At 42.2% G+C, this 25,379-nt stretch overlaps 1 protein-coding gene across 5 annotated transcripts in view; it reads right to left on the bottom strand.

Annotated features, from left to right (window-relative positions):
* The window catches only part of CD58 (CD58 molecule), a 753,750-nt gene that overhangs the window by 80,164 nt on the left and 648,207 nt on the right, over window positions 1–25,379 (bottom strand). The window lies entirely within an intron of this gene.

Genomic DNA, 25,379 nt, shown 5'->3' on the forward strand with positions numbered 1-25,379 from the left:
CAGGGATCCTGAACATCTCTCATCCAATCCTGGACAAAGAGAGAAAGTCTGCCTCCACTAGATCCGGACCTGGATCGAGGGCCGCCCCGTCATGCCGTCTTTAGGAGCAGCAGCAGGCTTCTTGGGTTGTTTACCTCTGTTCCAAGCCTGGTTGGGTCTCTAGACGGACTTGGCTTGTGCAAAATTCCCTTCCTGTTTAGCGGAAGAGTAAGAGGGGACTCCCTTGAAATTTCGAAAGGCACGAAAATACCTCTGTCGTCCCCTCTACTTTGATTTCTGATCCTGAAGGAGGGATAATTCCATACCTCTGTGAAGTCAGAATAATTTCCCTCAAGACAGGCCCGAACAGGGTCTTCCCCTTGTGAGGAATAGCCAAAAGCTTAGAATTAGATGACACAGCCGTAGACTACTATTTTAACCATAAGGTTCTGCGCCAAGATGGAAATCCTGAATAAAGCGCAGCTAATAACTCGTAAGGGTCTCAAGACGCTGCACATTCTGCCGGTGAATGACCCTGCAACCCTCGGGTTGCTACAGGGCGCAGCCACAGTGTATTAGCATGCTGAGCTATCTGTCCGGCTCTCAAAGAAGTCTCATTCTCAAGAGAATCATCTAGTAAATCAAATAAAAAAGCAGTCGTAGTCGTAACCGCGACCATGCAGACCGCCGGTTGTGCAACAGACGTTCCTTCTTACAAGAAGGATTAGGACACAGAGAAGGAACAACAATTTCTAGATTGATATTCCTGTTAGTAACAACCTTAGGTAGGAACCCAGGCTTGGTACGCAAAACCACCTTATCAGCATGGAACACAAGATAAGGAGAGTCACATTGTAATGCAGATAGTTCAGAAACTCTTCGAGCTGAAGAGATAGCAACTAGGAACAAAACTTTCCAAGATAAAAGCTTACTATCTATGGAATGCATGGGTTCAAACGGAACCCCCTGAAGAACTCTAAGAACTAAATTTAGACTCCATGGCGGAGCAATAGGTTTAAACACAGGCTTAATTCTAACTAAAGCCTGACAAAAAGCTAGAACGTCTGGCACGTCTGCCAGACGCTTGTGCAACAAAATAGACAGAGCAGATATCTGTCCCTTTAGGGAACTAGCTGATAATCCTTTCTCCAATCCCTCTTGGAGAAAAGACAAAATCCTAGGAATCCTGATTTTACTCCAGGAGAAGCCTTTGGATTTGCACCAAAAAAGATATTTACGCCATATCTTATGATAAATTTTCCTGGTAACAGGCTTTCGAGCCTGAATCAAGGTATTTATGACTGACACAGAGAAACCCCGCTTTGATAGAATCAAGCGTTCAATCTCAGAGCAGTCAGTTGCAGAGAAATTAGATTTGGATGCTTGAATGGACCTTGAATCAGAAGGTCCTGTCTCAATAGCAGAGACCATAGTGGAAGGGATGACATGTCCACCAGGTCTGCATACCAAGTCCTGCGTGGCCACGCTTGCGCTATCAAAATCACTGATGCTCTCTCCTGTTTGATTCTGGCAATCAGACGTGGAAGGAGAGGGAAAGGTGGAAACACATAAGCCAGGTTGAACGACCAGGGTACTGCTAGAGCATCTATCAGTATAGCCTGAGGATCCCTTGACCTGGAGCCGTAACGAGGAAGAGGAAGTTTGGTGTTCTGACGAGACGCCATCAGATCCAACTCTGGTGTGCCCCATAGCCGAACCAGCTGAGCAAACACCTTTGGATGGAGTTCCCACTCCCCCGGATGAAAAGTGTGACGACTTAGAAAATCTGCCTCCCAGTTCTCTACACCTGGGATATAGATCGCTGACAGATGCCCATTGGATTATCCTTGAGACCTCTATCATCGCTAAGGAACTCTTTGTTCCGCCCTGATGATTGATATAAGCCACAGTCGTGATGTTGTCCGACTGAAACCTGATGAATCTGGCCGAAGCCAGCTGAGGCCATGCCTGGAGAGCATTGAATATCGCTCTTAATTCCAGAATATTTATCGGTAGGAGAGCCTCCTCCCAAGTCCACAAACCCTGAGCTTTCAGGGAATTCCAGACTGCACCCCAGCCCAGAAGACTGGCGTCTGTCGTCACTATAACCCATTCTGGCCTGCGGAAACACATTCCCTGGGACAGACGATCCTGTGACAACCACCAAAGAAGAGAGTCTCTGGTCTCTTGATCCAGATTTATCTGAGGAGATAAAACAGAATTTATGCTTACCTGATAAATTACTTTCTCCAACGGTGTGTCCGGTCCACGGCGTCATCCTTACTTGTGGGATATTCTCTTCCCCAACAGGAAATGGCAAAGAGTCCCAGCAAAGCTGGTCACATGATCCCTCCTAGGCTCCGCCCACCCCAGTCATTCGACCGACGGACAGGAGGAAATATATATAGGAGAAACCATATGATACCGTGGTGACTGTAGTTAGAGAAAATAATTCATCAGACCTGATTAAAAAACCAGGGCGGGCCGTGGACCGGACACACCGTTGGAGAAAGTAATTTATCAGGTAAGCATAAATTCTGTTTTCTCCAACATTGGTGTGTCCGGTCCACGGCGTCATCCTTACTTGTGGGAACCAATACCAAAGCTTTAGGACACGGATGAAGGGAGGGAGCAAATCAGGTCACCTAAACGGAAGGCACCACAGCTTGCAAAACCTTTCTCCCAAAAATAGCCTCCGAAGAAGCAAAAGTATCAAATTTGTAAAATTTGGCAAAAGTGTGCAGTGAAGACCAAGTCGCTGCCTTACATATCTGGTCAACAGAAGCCTCGTTCTTGAAGGCCCATGTGGAAGCCACAGCCCTAGTGGAGTGAGCTGTGATTCTTTCAGGAGGCTGCCGTCCGGCAGTCTCATAAGCCAAACGGATAATGCTTTTAAGCCAAAAGGAAAGAGAGGTAGAAGTCGCTTTTTGACCTCTCCTTTTACCAGAATAAACAACAAACAAGGAAGATGTTTGTCTGAAATCTTTAGTAGCCTCTAAATAGAACTTTAGAGCACGGACAACGTCCAAATTGTGTAACAAACGTTCCTTCTTTGAAACTGGATTCGGACACAAAGAAGGTACAACTATCTCCTGGTTAATATTTTTGTTAGAAACAACTTTAGGAAGAAAACCAGGCTTAGTACGCAAAACCACCTTATCTGCATGAAACACCAGATAAGGAGGAGAACACTGCAGAGCAGATAACTCTGAAACTCTTCTAGCAGAAGAAATTGCAACCAAAAACAAAACTTTCCAAGATAGTAACTTAATATCTACGGAATGTAAGGGTTCAAACGGAACCCCTTGAAGAACTGAAAGAACTAGATTTAGACTCCAGGGAGGAGTCAAAGGTCTGTAAACAGGCTTGATCCTAACCAGAGCCTGAACAAATGCTTGAACATCTGGCACAGCTGCCAGTCTTTTGTGTAGTAAGACAGATAAAGCAGAGATCTGTCCCTTTAGAGAACTTGCAGATAAACCTTTCTCCAAACCTTCTTGAAGAAAGGAGAGAATCTTAGGAATTTTTATCTTATTCCATGGGAATCCTTTGGATTCACACCAACAGATATATTTTTTCCATATTTTATGGTAAATTTTTCTAGTTACAGGTTTTCTGGCCTGAACCAGAGTATCTATCACCGAATCTGAAAACCCACGCTTTGATAGAATCAAGCGTTCAATCTCCAAGCCGTCAGTTGGAGGGAGACCAGATTTGGGTGTTCAAATGGACCTTGAACAAGAAGGTCCTGTCTCAAAGGTAGCTTCCATGGTGGAGCCGATGACATATTCACCAGGTCTGCATACCAAGTCCTGCGTGGCCACGCAGGAGCTATCAAGATCACCGAGGCCCTCTCCTGATTGATCCTGGCTACCAGCCTGGGAATGAGAGGAAACGGTGGGAATACGTAAGCTAGGTTGAAAGTCCAAGGTGCTACTAGTGCATCTACTAGAGTCGCCTTGGGATCCCTGGATCTGGACCCGTAGCAAGGAACCTTGAAGTTCTGACAAGACGCCATCAGATCCATGTCTGGAATGCCCCATAATTGAGTTATTTGGGCAAAGATTTCCGGATGGAGTTCCCACTCCCCCGGATGAAATGTCTGACGCTTCCCAATTTTCCACTCCTGGGATGTGGATCGCAGACAAGTGGCAGGAGTGATCCTCCGCCCATTGAATTATTTTGGTCACTTCTTTCATCGCCAGGGAACTCTTTGTTCCCCCTTGATGATTGATATAAGCAACAGTCGTCATGTTGTCTGATTGGAACCTTATGAATTTGGCCTTTGCTAGTTGAGGCCAAGCTCTGAGAGCATTGAATATCGCTCTCAGTTCCAGAATGTTTATCGGGAGAAGAGACTCTTCCCGAGACCATAAACCCTGAGCTTTCAGGGATTCCCAGACCGCACCCCAGCCCACTAGACTGGCGTCGGTCGTGACAATGACCCACTCTGGCCTGCGGAAGCTCATTCCCTGGGACAGATGGTCCAGGGTCAGCCACCAACGGAGTGAATCTCTGGTCCTTTGATCTACTTGAATCATTGGAGACAAGTCTGTATAATCCCCATTCCACTGTTTGAGCATGCACAGTTGTTTTAGACTGTCTAAGACTTAGTATGTTGTGTTGGCAATATGTCTGCTAAGGGGTATACCCGTAGTAAGGGTGGCTGTCTGAGATGATTGACAGTGCTAAAAAGTGTCTCAAATTGACAGTGCTTAGGAGCACTTATAAATAAGAGACAAAACACCCAGTTACTAGAAAAGAACCATTAACCCATTCCTCGAAAACAAATACAGCTGGATAATCAGAAAGAATTTTAAAAACTTTTTAAGAACAGCAATTAGCATTATATCACTGAGGATTAACTAATAAAAGCACTAATGATATCTAATCCCCTCTATCTAGAGCAGATCTGTGATCAATAAAGTACGGGTCTATTGAAATAATATTGAAAATATATATATTATAAATATGTCACTGTACCTTATAATATGTTTAATACAGCATAAGATTTAAGCATTACGAAAAGCTAAGAATGCACAATACAAAAAGTATGACCGTATCTGTTACAATATATAAATATGTAAATATTTATATTTTTATTGCCTAATCCTCACTTCCACTTTTATTATTATTTTTATTTTAATTTGACTCATAATGGTGGTTGTCACACACAGTTTCTACACCATTTCACAGCCACCTAAACCGGAGCAAAAAGGGACATTTTCAACTAATATTCATTGAAAATAGCATAGAAATCGTCATCATACTATTAACACACTAAGATACAGGGACCAATAGGAAGACGGATGTAATACACACCTTCACATATAATAGGCTGTTAGAGTCTATTCACAAGTTTTACACAAACCACCAATAGCAAGAAGCATAGAGAATACGCCCCAAATCCGACCAATCAGATACCTAGAAAGTCGGGAATCACAATGAATCCGACCAATCAGAGCACTAGAAAATCGGGAATCAGAGGGAAGCAAGAAATACACTAAATTGTATATATTTAGGACACAAGCTTTTATCCCCACTCTAAATAAACTAACGGCAAATAGATAAATAGATAAGCTCTTTCATATAACGATACCAACTAATTATCGCCACCCGAAACCGGAAGTGGGAAACTGCACTTCCGGTAGTACGAAAATCAACAATTATACAAGGGTATAAAAAGACACAAGGAATTAGCAAAAACCAGTCTTGATAAAGGTCAATGCATGACCGAAACACGTCGACTGGTAAGTGATACTCTGATAGGTAGCTATTTTTGGAAAACGTCTGCACTATTATTGTTCTTGTTTTTACAGAAAGGATCAATATGGCAGAACACTGAACTGACCGATTGGGTCTACACTTAGGAGTCATATCTGCACCTCACACTTGGGAGAAATTACACTGGGAAGTAACACTGGGAGAAAAACTACTGCATTTGTTTGGGACATACAAGTACATTTTTTTCCAATGCTGACATTCCTTACTGTTGTTGAACTGTTCACTGTTTTCAGGATTTTTTCTTTCTTCTTTTTTCATTTTTCATTATTCCAAACATTTTTTTGGAGTTTGCCATCATGTTATAACTTCCTTTTGGAGTACACATGAATCACCTTATTGTTTGATTACACCACACAAATTTATATATTGTTGATTTTAAACTGATTGTCACACTGTTTTTTATCCACTACGTTTTTTTATCAACATTGTTCGCACCATTGTTTGCACCATTTTTTTACATTATTTGAAGACACCTATTAGCACTGTCAATTTGAGACACTTTTTAGCACTGTCAATCATCTCAGACAGCCACCCTTACTACGGGTATACCCCTTAGCAGACATATTGCCAACACAACATACTAAGTCTTAGACAGTCTAAAGCACTGATCTTGTCAAGGTTTGTTACATTTGTTTTTATTGTTGCCACTTATTGTAAAATCTTGGATCCATGATTATATCTTTTATTGTACTCTAGGTATATTTTATTGTATCTTATACATTTTATTGTATTAATAAACGACATATTTTTAGACTTAGACCCGGCCTTTGTCCTATTGGCGCTTTAATAATTTTCTCTCTGATTATCCACCTTTCTGACCGCTAGGGGTCAATTTATTAAAGCAAGGGTCCCTCTAGCACTAGGCGCTCAGTGTCAACCCCAAATCACATGCACAGTTGTAATGGTCTTAGATGAATTCGTGCAAAAGGAACTATGTCCATTGTTGCAACCATCAATCCTATTACTTCCATGCACTGCGCTATGGAAGGACGAGGAACAGAATGAAGTACTTGACAAGAGCTTAGAAGTTTTGATTTTCTGACCTCTGTCAGAAAAATCCTCATTTCTAAGGAATCTATTATTGTTCCCAAGAAGGGAACTCTTGTTGACGGGGACAGAGAACTCTTTTCTTTGTTCACCTTCCATCCGTGAGATGTGAGAAAGGCTAGAACGATGTTCGTATGAGCCTTTGCCTTTGACAGGGACGACGCTTGTATTAGAATTTCGTCCAAGTAAGGTACTACTGCAATGCCCCTTGGTCTTAGAACCGCTAGAAGGGACCCTAGCACCTTTGTGAAAATCCTTGGAGCAGTGGCTAATCCGAATGGAAGAGCCACAAACTGGTAATGTTTGTCCAGAAAAGCGAACCTTAGGAACTGATGATGTTCCTTGTGGATAGGGATATGTAGGTACGCATCCTTTAGATCCACGGTAGTCATAAATTGACTTTCCTGGATGGTGGGTAGAATCGTTCGAATAGTTTCCATTTTGAACGATGGTACCCTGAGAAATTTGTTTAGGATCTTCAAATCCAGAATTGGTCTGAACGTTCCCTCTTTTTTGGGAACTACGAACAGATTGGAATAAAATCCCATACCTTGTTCCTTCATTGGAACTGGGTGTATCACACCCATCTTTAACAGGTCTTCTACACAATGTAAGAATGCCTGTCTCTTTATTTGGTTTGAGGATAAGTGAGACTTGTGGAACCTTCCCCTTGGGGGTAGTTCCTTGAATTCCAGGAGATAACCTTGAGAAACTATTTCTAGCGCCCAAGGATCCTGAACATCTCTTGCCCAAGCCTGAGCAAAGAGAGAGAGTCTGCCCCCCACCAGATCCGGTCCCGGATCGGGGGCTACTCCTTCATGCCGTTTTGTTAGCAGTGGCAGGCTTCTTGGCCTGCTTACCCTTGTTCCAGCCTTGCATTGGTTTCCAGGCTGGTTTGGGTTGTGAGGCATTACCCTCTTGCTTAGAGGATGCAGAATTAGAGGCTGGTCCATTTCTGCGAAAGGGACGAAAATTAGGCTTATTTTTAGCCTTAAAAGACCTATCCTGTGGAAGGGCGTGGCCCTTTCCCCCAGTGATGTCTGAAATAATCTCTTTCAAATCAGGTCCAAATAAAGTTTTACCTTTGAAAGGAATGTTAAGCAATTTTGTCTTGGATGACACATCCGCTGACCAAGACTTTAGCCAAAGCGCTCTGCGCGCCACGATAGCAAACCCTGAATTTTTCGCCGCTAATTTTGCTAATTGCAAAGCGGCATCTAAAATAAAAGAGTTAGCCAATTTAAGTGCGTGAACTCTGTCCATAACCTCCTCATATGGAGTTTCTCTACTGAGCGACTTTTCTAGTTCCTCGAACCAGAACCACGCTGCCGTAGTGACAGGAACAATGCATGAAATTGGTTGTAGAAGGTAGCCTTGCTGTACAAAAATCTTTTTAAGCAAACCCTCCAATTTTTTATCCATAGGATCTTTGAAAGCACAACTATCTTCGATAGGAATAGTAGTGTGTTTGTTTAGAGTAGAAACTGCCCCCTCGACCTTGGGGACTGTCTGCCATAAGTCCTTTCTGGGGTCGACCATAGGAAATAATTTCTTAAATATAGGGGGAGGAACAAAAGGTATGCCGGGCTTTTCCCACTCTTTATTTACTATGTCCGCCACCCGCTTAGGTATAGGAAAAGCGTCGGGGGGCACCGGAACCTCTAGGAACCTGTCCATCTTGCATAATTTCTCTGGAATGACCAAATTGTCACAATCATCCAGAGTAGATAATACCTCCTTAAGCAGTGCGCGGAGATGTTCTAATTTAAATTTAAATGTCACAACATCAGGTTCAGCTTGATGAGAAATTTTTCCTGAATCTGAAATTTCTCCCTCAGACAAAACCTCCCTCATGGCCCCTTCAGATTGGTGTGAGGGTATGACAGAACAATTATCATCAGCGTCCTCTTGCTCTACAGTGTTTAAAACAGAGCAATCGTGCTTTCTCTGATAAGTAGGCATTTTGGATAAAAGATTTGCTATGGAGTTATCCATTACAGCCGTTAATTGTTGCATGGTAATAAGTATTGGCACACTAGATGTACTAGGGGCCTCCTGCATGGGCAAAACTGGTGTAGACACAGTAGGAGATGATGTAGTATCATGTTTACTCCCCTCATTTGAGGAATCATCTTGGGCAATATCATTATTTGTGTCAGTACTGTCCTTACTTTGTTTGGACGCTATGGCACAATTATCACATAAATTTAAATTGGGAGACACATTGGCTTTCATACATATAGAACATAGCTTATCTGAAGGTACAGACATGTTAAACAGGCTTAAACTTGTCAACAAAGCACAAAAAACGTTTTAAAATAAAACCGTTACTGTCACTTTAAATTTCAAACAGAAAACACTTTATTACTGAATATGTGAAAAAGTATGAAGGAATTGTTCAAAAATTACCAAAATTTCACCACAGTGTCTTAAAGCCTTAAAAGTATTGCACACCAAATTTCAGAGCTTTAACCCTTAAAATAACGGAACCGGGGCCGTTTTTCAATTTAACCCCTATACAGTCCCAGATATAGGCTTTGCTAAGACCCAACCAAGCCCTGAGGGGAATACGATACCAAATGACGCCTTCTAAAAGCTTTTTCAGAGATTCTTAGATCCTCACACATGCATCTGCATGCCCTGCTCTCAAAAAACAACTGCGCATTAATGGCGCGAAAATGAGGCTCAGTCTATGACTAGAAAGGCCCCCTGACTGAAAAAGGTGTCCAATACAGTGCCTGCCGTTTTATAAACGTTCCCTAAGATTATAAATGCCAATTGTTAGCCTAAATCTGAATAATATGCACAAATAAAGCAATCGATTTAGCCCATAAAAATGTCTACCAGTTTTTTAGCCCATAATAAGCCCTTTATTCTGTTTGTTTTTGACTAAGAAAATGGCTTACCGGTCCCCATGAGGGGAAATGACAGCCTTCCAGCATTACACAGTCTTGTTAGAAATATGGCTAGTCATACCTTAAGCAGAAAAGTCTGCTAACTGTTTCCCCCAACTGAAGTTACTTCATCTCAACAGTCCTATGTGGAAACAGCAATCGATTTTAGTTACTGTCTGCTAAAATCATCTTCCTCTTACAAACAGAAATCTTCATCCTTTTCTGTTTCAGAGTAAATAGTACATACCAGCACTATTTTAAAATAACAAACACTTGATAGAAGAATAAAAACTACATTTAAACACCAAAAAACTCTTAACCATCTCCGTGGAGATGTTGCCTGTGCAACGGCAAAGAGAATGACTGGGGTGGGCGGAGCCTAGGAGGGATCATGTGACCAGCTTTGCTGGGACTCTTTGCCATTTCCTGTTGGGGAAGAGAATATCCCACAAGTAAGGATGACGCTGTGGACCGGACACACCAATGTTGGAGAAATCCACATAATCCCCATTCCACTGATTGAGCATGCATAGTTGCAGTGGTCTGAGATGCAAGCGAGCAAACGGAACTATGTCCATTGCCGCTACCATTAGTCCGATTACCTCCATACACTGAGCCACTGACGGCCGAGGAATGGAATGAAGAGCTCGACAGGTGGACAAAATCTTTGATTTCCTGACCTCCGTCAGAAATATTTTCATGTCCACCGAGTCTATCAGAGTCCCTAGAAATGAAACTCTTGTGAGGGGGGAAAGAGAACTCTTTTTTACGTTCACTTTCCACCCGTGAGACCTTAGAAAGGCCAACACTAAGTCCGTGTGAGACTTGGCTAGTTGGAAGGACGACGCTTGAATTAGAATGTCGTCTAGATAAGGCGCCACTGCTATGCCCCGTGGCCTTAGAACCGCCAGAAGGGACCATAGCACCTTCGTGAAAACTTGCGGTGCCGTGGCCAACCCGAAAGGAAGACCCACAAACTGATAATGCTTGTCCAGAAAGGCGAACCTGAGGAACTGGTGATGATCTTTGTGGATAGGAATGTGCAGATACGCATCCTTTAAGTCCACGGTGGTCATACATTGACCCTCCTGGATCAATGGTAAGATAGTCCGAATGGTCTTCATCTTGAAAGATGGAACTCTTAGGAATTGGTTTAGGATCTTGAGATCCAGAATTGGTCTGAAGGTTCCCTCCTTTTTGGGAACTATAAACAGATTGGAGTAGAACCCCTGCCCCTGTTCTGCTTTTGGAACTGGGCAGATCACTCCCATGGTAAAAAGGTCTTCTACACAGCGTAAGAACGCCTCTCTTTTTGTTGGGTTTACAGACAATTGAGAAAGATGGAACCTCCCCCTTGGAGGGGAATCCTTGAAATCTAGAAGTTATCCCTGGGTTACAATTTCTACTGCCCAGGAATCCTGAATGTCTCTTGCCCAGGCCTGAGCAAAGAGAGAGAGAGTCTGCCCCCTACTAGATCCGGTCCCGGATTGGGGGCTACCCCTTCATGCTGACTTAGTGGCAGCAGCAGGCTTTTTGGCCTGTTTACCCTTGTTCCGAGCCTGATTAGGTCTCCAGGTTGGCTTGTATTGAGCAAAGTTCCCCTCTTGCTTTGCAGCAGGGGAAGAGGTAGAGGGACCACTCTTGAAGTTTCGAAAGGAACGAAAATTATTTTGTTTGGTCCTTGTCTTATTTGACTTATCCTGAGGGAGGGTATGACCCTTCCCTCCAGTAATGTCTGAAATGATCTCTTTCAATGCAGGCCTGAATAGGTTCTCACCTTTGAAAGGGATGGACAAAAGCTTAGATTTAGATGACACATCAGCTGACCTGGCTCTACGCACTAAAATGGCAAAACCTGAATTCTTAGCCGCTAATTTAGCAAGATGAAAAGTGGCGTCTGTAATAAAAGAATTAGCCAAATTAAGAGCCTTAATTCTGTCCAAAATATCATCTAGTGGGGTCTCCATCTGAAGAGCCTCTTCTAGAGCCTCAAACCAAAAGGCAGTTGCAGTGATTACAGGAAAAATGCATGCTATAGGTTGAAGAAGAAAACCTTGATGAACAAAAATTTTCTTTAGGAGACCCTCTAATTTTTTATCCATAGGATCAATGAAAGCACAACTGTCTTCAATAGGTATAGTTGTACGCTTAGCCAGGGTAGAAATAGCTCCCTTCACCTTAGGGACAGTCTGCCATGAGTCCTTTATGGTGTCAGAAATGGGAAACATTTTCTTAAAAACAGGAGGGGGAGAGAACGGAATACCTGGTTTATCCCACTCCTTAGTAACAATGTCCGAAATCCTCTTAGGGACCGGAAACACATCAGTGTAAACAGGAACCTCTAAATATTTGTCCATTTTACACAATTTCTCTGGAACTACAATAGGGTCACAATCATCCAGAGTAGCTAAAACCTCCCTGAGCAATAAGCGGAGGTGCTCTAGCTTAAATTTAAATGCCGTCATATCTGAATCTGTCTGAGAGAACATCTTTCCTGAATCAGAAATCTCTCCCTCAGACAGCAAATCCCTCATCCCTACTTCAGAACATTGTGAGGGAATATCGGATATGGCTACTAAAGCGTCAGAAGGCTCAGCATTTGTTCTTAACCCAGAGCTACTGCGCTTCCCTTGCAAACCAGGCAGCTTAGATAAAACCTCTGTGAGGGTAGTATTCATAACTGAAGCCATATCTTGCAAGGTGAAAGAATTAGACGCACTAGAAGTACTTGGCGTCGCTTGTGCGGCCATTACTGGTTGTGACACTTGGGGAGAACTAGATGGCAAAACCTGATTTCCTTCTGTCTGAGAATCATCTAATGCCAAACTTTTATAAGTCAAAATATGCTGTTTGCAATTTATACTTGAATTAGAAGAGAATAGGCACACTGCAATAGTTGAAATGAGATGAGAAATGAAATGAGATGAAACAAGAATAATCCAATGATAGTGATTATCTTCACCAGGACCTATTAATATACATAAGCACTGTCCTTGCTTCCCCCCCCTACCTCAATATAGGAAATTAGAAGGAATACCTTGAAGGCCGGTACGAGTGGATGCGAAGAGGACACCAAGGCTCTTTAACTTCCTCTGCCCAACTGTGTCTGTATCCTCCGCCGGCCGAGATACACTCGGCAGCTGAATCAGCTTGTCCCCGGCATACGCACTCCACACGCGTCTCCGAAATACGGAAGTGAGGCTCCACTGACGTCTACGATGACGTATGTGCGGGGGGGGGGGGGGGGCAGGAACAGAAAAGGAGCAAGGTACCTGGGCTAACTGCAAAAGACCCGACCATGCGGGCACAGCGGTTCCGGAGCTGGTAGCAGCACAAGGAAGGAACAAAGATGTGGAGCTGCTGTAGGATAAAACCAATCTTTTATTTAGAAATCTTTTAAAATTTGGGAGGCATCCCAAAGCATAGGTAGGCAACGCACAGCTGCTAACATGTTTCGGCCATGGTGGCCGTAGTCATAGCATGCTTTGCAAAACAGTGATTTAAAACAGGTATTGCAGTACCTGATAGGTGAAGCAATTAAGAGAAAAAGACGCCTACTAAGCTACATGCACACAAACTTTAACCTATTAATGTAGTGTTAAACTGGAGATGTATGTATACACGAAATCAGTTCACATAGAGAAATAGATTATACATAAGTACATAATTAAAGAGAAAACATAGTGTTAATAAATATGTAAGAAATAAATCTATGTAACCAAGACATTTTACAGGAGCCAGTGTATTTGAAGTATATCTAAATCCAAGTGCATACAAATGCTCTCAAAAATGAAGAGGGTCACTACCATAGAAATAAAGTTCTATTGAATATGTAAATGCAGGTGGAAATATAGATATACACTAGTGCACTAAAATAGAGATAAGTACAAGATTGCAACAGTAGATAGTCTGGGTCAGGATGCTATCTAACAGGGGGATATTCAAATATAGGAATGGGACCACATGAAAATCTAGTGGGATACCCATCCATATAAATGGCACATAATTAATGCACAGAAGAGCATGATGAGTACATATGCTATACCAATAAAACCTTAGCAAAATCAGGATATACATATATATACATGTATAACTGTGTGGACAAAAAGAATTATAGTATTAGAACGGTGCAAATACTTGATGAAAGAATGTATATATAGTACAAAAATACATATGCAAAACTAGAAATACATTACAGAATAGTACTAAAAGATAAAGATATGCAAATTTGAATATATGTGTACATCAGGTTGGATCATAAGAGGTGTATAGATGGAGAAAACACAATGTATGCTTACCTGATAAATTTATTTCTCTTGTGGTGTATCCAGTCCACGGATCATCCATTACTTGTGGGATATTCTCATTCCCAACAGGAAGTTGCAAGAGGACACCCACAGCAGAGCTGTAATATAGCTCCTCCCCTAACTGTCATAGCCAGTCATTCGACCGAAAACAAGCCGAGAAAGGAGGAACCATAGGGTGCAGTGGTTACTGTAGTTTAAATTTAAAAATGACCTGCCTTAAAATGACAGGGCGGGCCGTGGACTGGATACACCACAAGAGAAATAAATTTATCAGGTAAGCATAAATTGTGTTTTCTCTTGTAAGGTGTATCCAGTCCACGGATCATCCATTACTTGTGGGATACCAATACCAAAGCTAAAGTACACGGATGAAGGGAGGGACAAGGCAGGTACTTAAATGGAAGGAACCACTGCCTGTAAAACCTTTCTCCCAAATATAGCCTCCAAAGAAGCAAAAGTATCAAATTTGTAAAATTTTGAAAAAGTATGAAGCGAAGACCAAGTCGCCGCCTTGCAAATCTGTTCAACAGAAGCCTCATTTTTAAAGGCCCAAGTGGAAAGCCACAGCTCTAGTGGAATGAGCTGTAATCCTTTCAGGAGGCTGCTGTCCAGCAGTCTCATAGGCTAAGCGGATTATGCTTCTTAGCCAAAAAGAGAGGTTGCCGAAGCCTTTTGACCTCTCCTCTGTCCAGAGTAGACAACAAACAAAGCAGATGTTTGACGAAAATCTTTAGTAGCTTGTAAGTAAAACTTTAAAGCACGGACCACGTCCAGATTGTGTAATAGACGTTCCTTCTTCGAAGAAGGATTAGGACACAAGGATGGAACAACAATCTCTTGATTGATATTCTTGTTAGATACCACCTTAGGTAAGAACCCAGGTTTGGTACGCATGACTACCTTATCCGTATGAAAAATCAGATAAGGAGAATCACATTATAAGGCAGATAGCTCAGAGACTCTACGAGCCGAGGAAATAGCTACCAAAAACAGAACTTTCCAAGATAAAAGTTTGATATCTATGGAATGAAGAGGTTCAAACGTAACTCCTTGAAGAACCTTAAGAACCAAATTTAAGCTCCATGGTGGAGCAACAGGTTTAAACACAGGCTTGATTCAAACTAAAGCCTGACAAAATGCCTGAACGTCTGGAACATCTGCCAGACGCTTGTGCAAAAGAATAGACAGAGCAGAAATCTGTCCCTTTAAGGAACTAGCTGACAATCCTTTTTCCAAACCTTCTTGGAGAAAAGATAATATCCTGGGAATCCTGACCTTACTCCATGAGTAACCCTTGGATTCACACCAATAAAGATATTTACGCCATATCCTATGTTAAATTTTCCTGGTGACAGGCTTTCGTGCCTGTATTAAGGTATCAATAACTGACTCGGAGAAGCCACGCTTTGATAAAATCAAGCGTTCAATCTCCAGGCAGTCAGCCTCAGAGAAATTAGATTTGGATGGTTGAAAGGACCCTGAAGTAGAAGGTCCTGTCTCAGAGGCAGAGACCATGGTGGAAAGGATGACATGTCCACTAGATCTGCATACCAGGTCCTGCGTGGCCACGCAGGTGCTATCAGAATCACCGATGCTCTCTCCTGCTTGATCTTGGCAATCAGTCGAGGGAGCAGAGGAAACGGTGGAAACACATAAGCCAGGTTGAAAGACCAGGGCGCTGCTAGAGCATCTATCAGTGTCGCCTTGGGATCCCTGGACCTGGATCCGTAACACGGAAGCTTGGCGTTCTGGCGAGATGCCATGAGATCCAGTTCTGGTTTGCCCCAACGATGAATCAGTTGTGCAAAAACCTCCGGATGGAGTTCCCACTCTCCCGGATGAAAGGTCTGACGACTTAGAAAATCCGCCTCCCAGTTCTCTACACCTGGGATATGGATAGCTGATAGGTGGCAAGAGTGAATCTCTGCCCAGCGAATTATTTTTGAAACTTCTAACATCGCTAGGGAACTTCTTGTTCCCCCTTGATGGTTGATGTAAGCTACAGTCGTGATGTTGTCCGACTGAAATCTGATGTATCTCAGATTTGCTAACTGAGGCCAAGCCTGAAGAGCATTGAATATCGCTCTTAGTTCCAGAATATTTATTGGAAGGAGAGACTCCTCCTGAGTCCACGATCCCTGAGCCTTCAGGGAATTCCAGACTGCACCCCAACCTAGAAGGCTGGCATCTGTTGTTACAATTGTCCAATCTGGCCTGCGAAATGTCATACCTTTGGACAGATGGACCCGAGATAGCTACCAGAGAAGAGAATCCCTGGTCTCTTGGTCCAGATTCAGTTGAGGGGACAAATCTGTGTAATCCCCGTTCCACTGACTGAGCATGCATAGTTGCAGCGATCTGAGATGTAAGCGTGCAAACGGCACTATGTCCATTGCCGCTACCATTAAGCCGATTACTTCCATACACTGAGCCACCGAAGGGCGCGGAATGGAATGAAGAACCCGGCAGGAATTTAGAAGCTTTGATAACCTGGACTCCGTCAGGTAAATTTTCATTTCTACAGAATCTATCAGAGTCCCTAGAAAGGAAACTCTTGTGAGTGGGGATAGAGAACTCTTTTCCTCATTCACTTTCCACCCATGCGACCTCAGAAATGCCAGTACCACGTCCGTATGAGACTTGGCAATTTGGAAGTTTGACGCCTGTATCAGGATGTCGTCTAAATAAGGGGCTACTGCTATGCCCCGCGGCCTTAGGACCGCCAGAAGCGACCCTAGAACCTTTGTAAAGATTCTTGGGGCTGTAGCTAATCCAAAGGGAAGAGCAACAAACTGGTAATGCCTGTCTAGAAAGGCAAACCTGAGAAACCGATGATGATCTTTGTGTATCGGAATGTGAAGATAAGCATCCTTTAGATCCACTGTAGTCATATATTGACCCTCCTGGATCATTGGTAGGATGGTACGAATAGTTTCCATCTTGAATGATGGAACTTTGAGGAATTTGTTTAAGATCTTTAGATCCAAAATTGGTCTGAAGGTTTCCTCTTTTTTGGGAACCACAGACAGATTTGAGTAAAAACCCTGTCCCTGTTCCTCCTTTGGAACTGGATGGATCACTCCCATAACTAGGAGGTCTCGTACACAGTGTAAGAATGCCTCTCTCTTTATCTGGTTTGCAGATAATTGTGAAAGGTGAAATCTCCCTTTTGGGGGGGAAGCTTTGAAGTCCAGGAGATATCCCTGGGATATAATTTCCAACGCCCAGGGATCCTGAACATCTCTTGCCCACGCCTGGGCGAAGAGTGAAAGTCTGCCTCCTACTAGATCCGTTACCGGATAGGGGGCCGTTCCTTCATGCTGTCTTAGAGGCAGCAGCAGGCTTTTTGGCCTGCTTACTTTTTTTTTTCCAGGTCTGGATTGGTCTCCAGACCGTCTTGGATTGAGCAAAAGTTCCCTCTTGTTTAGCATTAGAGGAAGTTGATGCCGCACCTGCCTTGAAGTTTCGAAAGGCACGAAAATTAGACTGTTTGGCCCTAGATTTGGACCTGTCCTGAGGAAGGGCATGACCTTTTCCTCCAGTGATATCAGCAATAATCTCCTTCAAACCTCGCCCGAATAGGGTCTGCCCCTTGAAGGGAATGTTAAGTAGCTTAGATTTTGAAGTCACGTCAGCTGACCATGATCTAAGCCATAGCGCTCTGCGCGCCTGTATAGCAAAACCAGAATTCTTAGCCGTTAGTTTAGTCAAATGAGCAATGGCATCAGAATAAAAGAATTGGTTAGCTTAAGTGCTCTAAGTTTGCCAAGTATGTCATCCAATGGAGTCGCTACCTGTAAAACCTCTTCCAGAGACTCAAACCAGTACGCCGCAGCAGCAGTGACAGGGGCAATGCATGCAAGGGGCTGTAGGATAAAACCTTGTTGAATAAATATTTTCTTAAGGTAACCTCTAATTTTTTATCCATTGGATCTAAGAAAAAAAAGCACAACTGTCCTTGACAGGGATAGTAGTACGCTTTACTAGAGTAGAAACTGCTCCCTCCACCTTAGGGACTGTCTGCCATAAGTCCCGTGTGGTGGCATCTATTGGAAACATTTTTCTAAAAATAGGAGGGGAAGAGAACGGCACACCTGGTCTATCCCATTCCTTATTAATAATTTCTGTAAACCTTTTAGGTATTTGGAAAAACATCAGTACACACCGGCACTGCAAAGTATTTATCCAGTCTACACAATTTCTCTGGCACTGCAATGGTATCACAGTCATTCAGAGCAGCTAAAACCTCCCTAAGCAACACGCGGAGGTGTTCAAGCTTAAATTTAAATGTAGAAATATTAGAATCAGGTATCTTTCCTGAGTCATTAACATCACCCACTGACTGAAGCTCTCCTTCCTCAGCTTCTGCATATTGTGAGGCAGTATCAGACATGGTTCTTAAAGCGTCAGTATGCTCTGCATTTTGTCTCACCCCAGAGCTATCTCGCTTACCTTTAAGATCAGGTAGTCTGGCTAATACCGCTGACAGTGTATTATCCATGACTGCCGCCATGTCTTGTAAAGTAAACGCTATGGGCGCCCTAGATGTACTTGGCGACCTTTTGAGCGTGAGTCCCTTAAGCGGGAGTCAAAGGGTCTGACACGTGGGGAAAGTTAGTCGGCATAACTTCCCCCTCGTCAGATTCCTCTGGTGATAAAAATTTTTAAAGACAGAAAATGATCTTTATTGCATAAAATGAAATCAGTAAATTTGGTACACATTCTAAGAGGGGGTTCCACCATGGCTTTTAAACATAATAAACAAGGAGTTTCTTCTATGTCAGACATGTTTATACAGACTAGCAATGAGACTAGCAAGCTTGGAAAACACTTTAAATCAAGTTAACAAGCAAATATAAAAAACGGTACTGTGCCTTTAAGAGAAACAAATTTTGTCAGAATTTGAAAAACAGTGAAAAAATGCAGTAAATCAAACGAAATTTTTACAGTGTGTATAATATGCTAACAGAGCATTGCACCCACTTGCAAATGGATGATTAACCCCTTAGTTCAAAAAACGGATCAAAAAAACGAAATAGACGTTTTTTTAACAGTCACAACCAACTGCCACAGCAAGCTGTGGCCCTACCTTCCCCAATAAATGACTTTGGAAAGCCTTTGGGCCCTTTAGAGATGTCCTATAGCATTCAGAGGGCCTTTGAGGGAAGCTGGATGTCACAGTTTGTAATTTTAACTGCACCAACTGTAACTTTTATACTACAACAGTGGAAAGCCTCAGGAAACTGTTTCTAGTTTAAATTTAAGCCAGCCATGTGGAAAAAACTAGGCCCCAATAAAGTTTTATCACCAAAGCATATATACAAACGATTAAACATGCCAGCAAACGTTTTATATTGCAATATCATAAGGGTATTACCCCTGGGAGTAAGCATGATACCAGTCGTTATTAAATCACTGTATTCAGGCTTAACTTACATTAATCCGGTATCAGCAGCATTTTCTAGTGTTTTCCATCTCTAGAAAAAATTATAACTGCACATACCTGATAGCAGAATAAACTGCACGCCATTCTCTCGCTGAAGTTTTACCTCATCTGTGTAATCCCCTCAGACATATGTGAGAACAGCAATGGATCTTAGTTACAACCTGCTAAGATCATAGAAACCTCAGGCAGATTCTTCTTCTATTTACTGCCTGAGATAAAATAGCACAACTCCGGTACTATTTAAAAATAACAAACTTTTGATTGAAGAAAATAAACTAGCTATATTTAACCACTCTCTCCTACAACGTCCTAGCTTGTTGAGAGTTGCAAGAGAATGACTGGCTATGACAGTTAGGGGAGGAGCTATATTACAGCTCTGCTGTGGGTGTCCTCTTGCAACTTCCTGTTGGGAATGAGAATATCCCACAAGTAATGGATGATCCGTGGACTGGATACACCTTACAAGAGAAATACTGATGCTGATATTATTGCACCCCAGATGAATTAAAAGAGTACAGAGAGGGAACCCTGAACCTGAAGTCCCCTCAGTAAAGCTGTTATTCCCAAAAGTTGATCAGATCGTATCTGGAATTTAAGCCATGAGGTGTCCTGGTTTTAAGATGGAATATCCAGAACACCTCACGCTTAGCCAGAATACTCTCAAGATCACCACCCCTTTTTGGTGTTACTACTTTCTCAATGGCAATCCATCTAAACGTGTCCAACTTGCCATTGTGAGTGGTAGCAAAGTGTTGCACCAATAGGGAGGTAGACTTAGCTCTCTCTAAGGTGGAAATATGTTCCCTAATTCGAGTATTAATGTCTCTGGACTTGAGTCCCGTATATTGAATGTTGCACTGGATGCATGTAATCAAATAGATGACACCCGTGTGAGTACAATTTATGCATGTCTTTATGTCATAGCTTTTGCCTGTGACTGCTGAGTGAAAGGAGTTTGAGACTTGTACATAATCACAGGGTCTGCATCTATTGGCATGATCGGAACAGCCAATAGAATGCGAGCTCAATCTGATTGGCTGATTGGATCAGCCAATCGGATTGAACTTGAATCTGATTGGCTGATTCCCTTAAAGGAACCTTCATTCGTCGGGAGTCGCCGGAAGAAGAGGATGGATCCGCTTCGGCTGCTTCAAGATGGTCCCGCTCCGCGTCGGATGGATGAAGATAGAAGACGCCGCCTGGATGAACATGTCTACCGGTCCGGATGTCCTCTTCTTGCCGGATAGGATGAAGACTTCAGAGCCTCTTCTGGACCTCTTCTTGCCGGATAGGATGAAGACTTCGGACCCTCTTCTGGACGGATCGGTGATACCCGGCGTGGTGAAGATAAGGTAGGGAGATCTTCAGGGGCTTAGTGTTAGGTTTTTTAAGGGGGGTTTGGGTTAGATTAGGGGTATGTGGGTGGTGGGTTGTAATGTTGGGGGGGGGGGGTATTGTATGTTTTTTTTAAATGCAATAGAGCTGTTTTCTTTGGGGCATGCCCCGCAAAAGGCCCTTTTAAGGGCTGGTAAGGTAAAGAGCTGTTAACTTTTTATTTTAGAATAGGGTAGGGCATTTTTTTTATTTTGGGGGGCTTTGTTATTTTTTTAGGGGGCTTAGAGTAGGTGTAATTAGTTTAAAATTCTTGTAATCTTTTTTTATTTTTTGTAATTTAGTGGGTTTTTTTTTGTAATTTACTTTAGTTGATTTAATTGTAGATAATTGTAGGTAGTTTATTTAATTAATTTATTGATAGTGTAGTGTTAGGTTTAATTGTAACTTAGGTTAGGATTTATTTTACAGGTAATTTTGTAATTATTTTAACTAGGTAGCTATTAAATAGTTATTAACTATTTAATAGCTATTGTACCTGGTTAAAATAAATACAAAGTTGCCTGTAAAATAAATATAAATCCTAAAATAGCTACAATGTAACTATTAGTTATATTGTAGCTATATTAGGGTTTATTTTACAGGTAAGTATTTAGCTTTAAATAGGATTAATTTATTTAATAAGATTTATTTTATTTCGTTAGATTTAAATTATATTTAACTTAGGGGGGTGTTAGGGTTAGGGTTAGACTTAGCTTTAGGGGTTAATACATTTATTATAGTAGCGGTGAGGACCGGTCGGCAGATTAGGGGTTAATACTTGAAGTTAGGTGTCAGCGATGTTAGGGAGGGCAGATTAGGGGTTAATAAAATTTATTATAGGGCTTTTGAGGCGGGAGTGAGGTGGTTTAGGGGTTAATACATTTATTATAGTGGCGGCGAGGTCCGGTCGGCAGATTAGGGGTTAATAAGTGTAGGTAGGTAGCGGCGACGTTGGGGGGGGGCAGATTAGGGGTTAATAAATATAATATAGGGGTCGGCGATGTTAGGGGCAGCAGATTAGGGGTACATAGCTATAATGTAGGTTGCTGCAGTGTACGGAGCGGCAGATTAGGGGTTAAAAATAATATGCAGGGGTCAGCGATAGCGGGGGCGGCAGATTAGGGGTTAATAAGTGTAAGGTTAGGGGTGTTTAGACTCGGGGTACATGTTAGGGTGTTAGGTGCAGACTTAGGAAGTGTTTCCCCATAGGAAACAATGGGGCTGCGTTAGGAGCTGAACGCTGCTTTTTTGAAGGTGTTAGGTTTTTTTTCAGCTCAAACTGCCCCATTGTTTCCTATGGGGGAATCGTGCACGAGCACGTTTTTGAAGCTGGCCGCGTCCGTAAGCAACGCTGGTATTGAGAGTTGAAGTGGCGGTAAATATGCCTTTATGCTCCCTTTTTGGAGCCTAACGCAGCCCTTCAGAGAACTCTAAATACCAGCGTTGTTTAGAAGGTGCGGGGGAAAAAAAAAACATGCGCAGCTAACGCACCCCTTCTAACGCAAAACTCTAAATCTAGGTGTATGTTTTCTCTTTAATTATGTACTTATGTATAATCTATTTCTCTATGTGAACTGATTTGGTGTATACATACATCTCCAGTTTAACACTGCATTGGGCATTAATGGGTTAAAGTTTGTGTGCATGTAGCTAAGTAGGCGTCTTTTTCTCTTAATTGCTTCACCTATCAGGTACTGCGATACCTGTTTTAAATCACTGTTGTGCAAAGCATGCTATGACTACGGCCACCATGGCCGAAACATGTTAGCAGCTGTGCGTTGCCTACCTATGCTTTGGGATGCCTCCCAAATTTTAAAAGATTTCTAAATAAAAGATTGGTTTTATCCTACAGCAGCTCCACATCTTTGTTCCTTCCTTGTGTTTGCAATTTATAGACATATCAGTACAAGTGGGACACATTCTAAGAGGGGGTTCCACAATGGCTTCTAAACAAATTGAACAATGAGTTTCCTCAGTGTCAGACATGTTTAACAGATTAGTAATAAAGCAAGCAAGCTGGGAAAACACTTTATTTTATGAAAAAAACACAATTTGCAAAAACGGTACTGTGCCTTTAAGAGAAAAGGCGGCATACACAAACTGCAAAACAGGTTAAAATTGCTTAAATTTTTCTGAAATTTTAACAGTGTACCCACTAAGCTTTAGAAGGATTGCACCACAAGTTAATAAGCAATAAACCCCCAAATGAAAAAAACGGATTGAAATTTGTCTAAAACCGGTTAAAAACCCCTAAAGCACCTTGCCACAGCTCTGCTGTGGCCCTACCTGCTCTTAGGAACGATAATATGGGGTTTAAAGCTTCAATTAGTCCCTCAGAAGACTCTCAGGACCTCAGGAGAAGTTGCTTGCTGCTTGTAAATGTAGGCCCCACCCACCTCACTCGATGTTGCTGGGGCCTACACAAAACTAACAAACCCTGCCTGAAAGCCATGTGGGTTATAAACAACCCCAAAGAATCCTCAAGCAAATGTCCCATAAAACAGAAAACGTTACTCCCAGACACAAAAACGTTTGTCCCAAATTCACATAAACTGAGTACCCACAAAAAATGAACCCTTTATGCAAGCTAGTAAAAACCTCTGATAACACTAGGATTACTGCTTACCCTTCCCCTAATGGGGACACTGTCAGCCTTTCTGAGTTAACACAGTCTCTGCAGAAAATATGACTGAACATACCTCATTGCTGTATAGCAAGAAACCGTTCCTCACACTGAAGTTTTCCTGTACTCCTCAGCTTCTGTGGGAACAGCAGTGGACCTTATTTACAAATGCTAAGATCATCATCCTCCAGGCAGAAATCTTCATCTATGTCCTGCCTGAGAGTAAATAGTACAACACTGGTACCATTTAAAAATAACAAACACTTGATTGAAGATAAAATAAAAACTAACAGTTTAACACCTCTTCTCTTTACCCTTCCTGCTTAGAGCCAGCAGAGAATGACTGGGGGGTGGAGTTAAGGGGGAGCTATATAGACAGCTCTGCTGTGGTGCTCTCTTTGCTACTTCCTGTCAGGAAGGACAATATCCCACAAGTTAAGATGAATCCGTGGACTCGGTACATCATGCAAAAGAAAACAAAAACACCAAATGTCACAAGCAGTCTATGATCTAACGATAGACACTACTTAAAAACATCACAAAACCTTACAAGGCCCTATATAAACTCCCGGTCGTCATGCGTTAGGGTAGACACCGGGAGCAAGAATAACAAGCTGAGTACCCTGCTGCGATACACAAAGTGCATACAATCTCCCGGTCGCCATGCTGTAGGACAGGCACCGGGAGTAAGCATAAAGACCTAGACACATTGTGACTCTTTACAGTGCAGCATAGATCTGTAATTACAAGTCTCTAATCAATCTCCCGGTCGCCATCATTAGTACAGGCACCGGTAGCATAAAAAAAAAACCTGAACACTGCAGTCCCACGCATACCCCTGTGATACACAAGTAAAAAGCGTAAAATTAATAAGAACCCATAGTAAGAGACCATCTTACACTTTTAGAAAAACAAAAAAGGTAGTGCTCACTGACTTCTGAGAAAAGACACCGTCCTCAGAAATAATAAAAGTTAGCACTTACCTTAATTGCTGAGCGACAGCATGGTAGTCCAGCAGGTTTCCAGAGGTATTTCTTCCTCCCATAGCCCTGCGGAACCAAGATAAACCTAAGATAAAAGTGCTTAGGCAATCTGTAGTAGGGCAGCAACATGTATAAGAGGCACAGTGAGAATTATGTCCCACCAGTTCCTATTGCCTTAAAGCCACCAGATACTTCTCTTTTTCTTTAAAGGGACAGTTCACCCAAATTTTTTCTCCCCTTTAAATTATTCCCAATGATCCGTTTAACCTGCTAGAGTGTATTAAATTGGTTACAAGTAGCTCCTTTACTCCTATTTCAGCATTTGAAATAGCTGATTTAGCCTGTGGTATTGCCACCTATACTGAACAAATTAATACTGGAGTATAGGCTATTGAATAGCCTAAGTATACACAGCCAGCAGAAGAGATTACACTCTCAGTGGGATGCAGGATAGTTAAGTAATAAAATGATCGTTTTCCATTGTTCTCTCTATGTATTGAGCTTTGGTGTTCCAGCCAAATAAAAGATAAGGAAGCAAGTCTGTTTACACAAACTTAGAACATAATGAGATCTGATATCACCTTTAAGTTCAAACCCATTGTAATAGGCTGTGGTTTCAAAGCACAAAATCAGATACTTCATATACACAAATAAGCATGAAAATGGAATTTCTCAAATATTTTATACTCTGCAGTTGGTATAACAAGTCATTTAAAATACATTAATGGAAAAACAATTTTACAGTGTAATGTCCCTTTAACTGAAGAGATTGATCTGGTCTAGGCTACACGCCAGCACAAAGTAGCACTCAAAGGCACTACTTAAAAAATAATAAACTCTTGATTGAAGAATCTAAACTAACACCTCACTTTACCTCTCTCCTGTCACTAACACAGGCAAAGAGAATGACTGGGGTGGGAGGGAGGAGCTATTTATGCAGCT

This window comes from Bombina bombina, chromosome 3 (genome assembly GCF_027579735.1).
Source record: "Bombina bombina isolate aBomBom1 chromosome 3, aBomBom1.pri, whole genome shotgun sequence".
NCBI classification, from domain to species: domain Eukaryota; kingdom Metazoa; phylum Chordata; class Amphibia; order Anura; family Bombinatoridae; genus Bombina; species Bombina bombina.